Below are 6,000 nucleotides of genomic sequence, written 5' to 3' on the forward strand. Positions count from 1 at the left end.
GAGGTTTGGTAAAGAAATAATGCATGAGCAAAGCGTAAAGACACTGTTTTTTAATGCTGTATTTTAAGCTATGCAAATGAGTTCCACACTAGGTTGGGCAACACCGTCACGGCTACTTCAGACACCAGTGGCCAATCACAATCCAGGATTGGCGGATTTCAATCTCCTCCTCATCAGAAAGGGTAATATGCTCCTCAATGACACAGCCAGTCTGCAAAAGACCCTGTGAAGATTCAACTAACCAGGACGATGCTCGGTACACTCTTTAAGGACACTCTTGGTGCAACTGAAGTTCAGGATCCTTCAGTCCAGCTTAGCAATGACTACAAGATCACGACTCTATGCCCTTCACGCATCCCACATCACCAGTGTAGGACGTCTCTACTGCCGGACTGATCACCGACTGTGTGGAACAGACATATAAACTTACCAAACCTGTTTCTGGAGGCGTTGGCAGTAGTTTTTTCCTGAAGCAAATTTGCAGCAACTTGCTTAGATAACAGTTACCTGGGGTCATCTTGTTACAAATATTAGGAATATTGTTTGTTTAACCCTTGTGTTATGTTGCGGGTCAATTTGACCCGTTTAGATTTTCTAGTTGTTGGAAATACTGGTTAACCTATGTTTTTTTTCTTGATATTTTGTGACTTTTTCACATTTATCATCATGAACATGCATGCAAAGTTTCAACATGCTGGTGTTTTTTTTTTTTGACATATACAAACAAAATTACTATTACGTTTGTGATGTTCGCAGGTCAATTTGACCATCATAGGCAGCTATTAAAAAGCAACTGTACAGACACAAAATAAAAACATTTATTTTATGTATGTCAGGGCATCAACTCCAGTTCTAAAGTGTAAGTGTATCTAAAAGTGCTCTAACCCAAACCAAACACACTTGAAAAAGCTAAATCATGGTGTTCAGAATTAATTGCAAATGAAAATTACAAATGAAAATCTTTGACAGACACAGATAGTAAAATAAGCTCTCATTTATATATTCAAGATATCTGAAATATCTTGAGACTTCGACATAGACAGCAGGAAAAATGAGCTCAGATTAATTGATTAATTGTTCAGTTATGATGTTCTAAGCAAAAAAAAAAAAAAAAAAAAGTAAAAAAAAAATTTATATGCAAATATATATAAATATAATGTATATTCAAATTTTGTCAAAACAAAACAGTTTTGAAAAATGGTTAAAAAACATTTTCATTAAATCATATCTTCAGATATATATTTTTTGGAATATTTGACAAATGTTGATATTAAAAGTTTACGGTTTGTACCTGAATCTTTGTTGTTTTTCATTGTGTGATTTTTCAGGAATTGTATTGAATCCAATTAGGGTCAATTTGACCCGAACCATAAGGGGAGTGCACAGAATTCCAACATAACACAAGGGTTAATGATAAATAAGCATTCATTTATCAGCTTTTGCCAGAGCCATTAGGTGGTTTCCTAAGCATTCCCATACAATTCTCTTCCATTACTAAGTTCGACAGCATTGCATTTATCAATTCTCTGTTCACATCATTTATTTGTTTTGTTATGCAGTACTTTCCTTTTTGGTTATTAGTTAATAAATATTTAGCAGTGTATATTCATTATTAGCATTATTAAACATTGTGGTATTTACTCTTGCGTATCTACTGTTAAAACATTTCATTAATTTGAAAAACCTGTGTCATCATTGTGTTGAAGATCAAACACTTTACTAGTTGTAATTCATAATTAACCAAAATATGACAGTTTGCTATGGGAGAATACGACAGCCTACTAGAAAATTTGCATAACCACAGAAATGTTCATGTTGTTTCCCCATTCCTCATTGTTTTCAGTGCGGTAGATGCACTGAACTCAGCAGTAAACATGTTAAACTGCACTATAAACCTATCTATACAGAAAAAAAAAAAAAAAAAAAAAAATCGCCTGTTTGGCTTGATACAGTTAACATGTAATGACAAAATAAAAAACTCTCTATTCAGTGAATGAATTCAGTCATTATACTCTGTAATGTAATGTTTGGGTTCTGTTCAGTGTAAACGAATCACCATTGAATGCATATTATGTCCTCCTCTCATATTTATTTTTAGGTTATTTTTAGGTTATATTGAGGTCTAGATGAGTAATCAAACTCTATTAAGTAGTTTTTTACTGAGATTTTGATTTTGGTGGGGCGAATAAAGGCACAATATGGGCTTGAGAAATTAGCCCTACACGGGTTTGTCCATAATGGGGCTAATTGAACACATGGACAAATCCATATAGAGCCCATATATACCTCAGATTCATATTGTGCCTACAACAAATTGGGGCACCAACTGTCAACATGTGCTGAACATCAGTTTTTATTTTTATTAATATCTTTATGGCCTGTGGTCCAACTATAGTGTCTGACTCAGTATATGCTCTAATGATTTGTTGCTGAGTTCATAATTGTGTGAAACAAAGAAAGCTGATGTGTCTGATGCAGCAACATGAATCTGAAGTAGACCGTATGATCTTTAGTAGAATTAATAACTCATGTTCAACTTATTTTGTCCAGCAAAGGTGACCGATTTCAAACAGTTCAAACAGTTTTTGGAGTCTAACTTTACACTTTAATTCTCATTATAAATAGATCAGCTCTTGTTATCTCTTACTTACACAAATCTATTTGTTTATCTGACCGTCTCTGTCCAGAAGGAGGCGCTACATGATCATTAGAGGTCGAAGAGGAACTGGATATTCAAATTACAATCCAGCATGAACCCTCCAGTCTGATACAGTTCAAACTAATGCTTTTGTGTGCTAGAACACTTTTGTGACCTCTACTGTATGTCTAATGTTAACATTCATATCGTCTTCCTTTGTTTATTCATATTACAGTGTGTTGTGTACACATAGAGTCATATTCTCTGTAAAGATGCATTGGAACAAAATAAGTGATCAAATAAAATGAATTCAATCCCACTTAGAGTTCTGAGCAAGGTATATCTGTTAAAGTTCACTTCACTTATTATATTTATATTAGAGTTTGAGATATGTCATAATAGACTTCTGTACATAATTTTATTTATCAGTTCATTCAATAGGCTATATGATGTGTAATGATGCTTAAATATAATTATTTTTTCAATGTAAAGTAAATGTAAAATGTACATTTTAATGTAAATTGTTAAGTAAACTGTGATATTTGAAAGCCCTAAACTGAGTGATAAGTGTCTGTTGAGATGTTTAATTTGAAAATAAATGTAATTTGGTTATATTAAATGTGTCTTTTGATGGTATTTAATCTGTAATCATAATATTTGCAATGTAACTTGCGCACTTTAGTTTAAACCTGTGAACAACCTCTGACTAATGAAACTCAATAAAACCAAAGGCCTTACAGTTCCTGGGATAGTTTTTACTACTGGATGGTCCGGTATATTCAAGAGTTTCTCTTCTTGTGGGTGTGACTGTGAGAAATGTGAGCCCCTCAAAATCCAAACTTGTTTTTTCCATTTTGCCATTATTTTGTGTGTATTTGACTGTTTTAGTGCCGAAAGCAGTGAAAAAGAACTAATTTAGCACTGAGAGGAGGCTTTATGAGTGCGCACTTTGAGTGTGAGCACAAAATCAGCTTGAATCAGTAAAATTATGCACAGTACGCATAATCCCAAACTGAAACTCAAGCCCTGTAACACCAACAATATTCATCCAGAGCAAATGAAACAAGTGAGTGAGTGGAGGCGGGTTTGTGTGTTACTCACTGTCAGAGATATGAGAGAGCGAGAAAGCACAGCATGTATGTGTTCTGCGGGAAATGAGTACTGAAAGCGTTTCAGATATTTCAGTATCGATATGTATCGAAAAATCAATTTTCGACCATAGTACATTGCACTTAGTTTATAATTTTGCACTTAGTTTATTATTATTATTATTATTATTATTATTATTATGCCTTTTTAAAAGACTACAATTGAAAAATGTATATATTATATATAAAATCCAACCTGCCAGTAGGAATGTCTGCATTACACACCAGTGCTGAAATACACACGCATTTGGCAGGTTGGCGAGTGTTAATGTAAAAAAAAATATACATTTGCTCACATCTCAGACACGTTACTTTTTGTGATGATTAATTAATTAGTAATTCTTCATAATTTGTCATAGTTGCCTACTCGTAATAAATCAAGAAAACGCACTCGGTTACTAATGTAACCTCGGTTCTCTCTAGAAGAGGGAACGAGTATTGCGTAAGGTTAGCTTACGCATCGGGAAAGTCTTCTTTCTTCGAGATCTGAAGCCAAAAAATTATCCTTAATTTTGTATACATTGTCAATGCAGTGCAGCAGCCGACAGACCTAGGCAGGCTGTATAAGCGTGCTCATTGGCTGCTCGGCGGCAACTGCTTAAGCCTATCGGTGAGCGCTCTGAACGCGGCAACCAATGAGGGCGCTTCGCGCCCTCCACACCCTTCTAACCGTCAGAATGGGTGTGGCCAGCGTGTATAAATTCAGCGCTCACAGGCTAAAATTCTGGTTTTCGCAGTCTGAAGCGCAAAAGCTCGTGGCGCGACACGGCAGGTTACGCAATACTCGTTCCCTCTTCTAGAGAGAACCGAGGTTACATTAGTAACCGAGTACGTTCTCTTACGAGAGGTCTCTCGTATTGCGTAAGGTTAGCTTACGCATCGGGAACCCTTTGTCAACGCCGTGTGCGCCGAGCATCCAGCCCATGAATCCCAGGGAAACCGGGGAAAACACTCTGCTGGGAAATGTGGCCGGTCAGGGAGACGGGCCAGCGCAGTACAGGCACTTCATGCAGCATATGAAATAGAGCGGCGCGGCCGGTCTATAAACATATAACAGTACAAACAGTAGGGCCGGCAGAGCGAGCCCATACAGTACATAAGCACTCATAAGGGTAGGAGAAAAACGACATAGTCGGTCTCACATGAAGAGAAAAATTCCCGCGCGACAGAGAATAATACGGGCGGCCAGCAGCGCGGGCCAGCACCGACAACAGCGCGTAACGGGAAATAGGAAACAGAGCGGATCGGCCGGTCTGAGTCAAACACTTCACCCTGAGTATAGTACCAGAATAGCGCCAGCATATGAACGTAGTCTGCACACGAGAAATGGGCAGAGAATACACGTCACTTATACTGACAGTATTTTTGCCTGTAGGGCAGGAACTTCCAGGTTATAAAACCTCACGAATGTTGACGGGGAGGCCCAGCCCGCCGCCATACAAATATCGTGAATAGAAATTCCGCTGGACCAGGCCCACGACGAGGCCATGCCTCTAGTGGAGTGGGCTCTGATGCCCAGAGGGCACTGCAGGTGTCTGGAGGCATAAGCTGCTGCTATCGCGTCCACTATCCACCTGGACAAGCTCTGCTTCGAGGCGGCGAGACCCTTGGTGCGTCCGCCGAAGGAAACAAAGAGCTGCTCTGAACGCCTGAAAGCGGCGGAGCGCGTGATGTAAACTCTCAGCGCCCGGACAGGGCATAGGAGGTTATCACTGTCCCCACTATCGGATGCTGGCAGAGCCGAGAGGGAAATAACTTGTGCCCTAAACGGGGTTCCAATCGCTTTGGGGATGTAACCGTGTCTCGGTCTGAGAATGACTTTCGAGTCATTCGGCCCGAACTCAAGACATGCAGGGCTAACAGATAGCGCGTGCAAATCACCCACTCGTTTGACTGAAGACAGAGCTATCAGAAAAACGGTTTTAAGCGACAGATATTTTAGATCCGCGGATTCAAGCGGTTCAAAGGGAAAAGCCTTTAGGGCTGCTAGGACCAAGGACAGATCCCACGAGGGAACCGAGGGGGGCCGCGGGGGGTTCATCCGTCTAGCTCCTCTGAGGAAGCGGATAATGAGCTCATTTCTTCCCATTGCCCGGCCGCGCGTCGTCTCAGCGAACGCTGCAATAGCGGCCACATACACTTTGAGCGTGGAAGGGGATCTGCCCTTTTCCAACAGCTCTTGCAAGAAGGAGAGCACCCGCGGGACCCCGCATG

Source organism: Squalius cephalus (genome assembly GCF_949319135.1).
Source record: "Squalius cephalus genome assembly, chromosome: 2".
NCBI classification, from domain to species: domain Eukaryota; kingdom Metazoa; phylum Chordata; class Actinopteri; order Cypriniformes; family Leuciscidae; genus Squalius; species Squalius cephalus.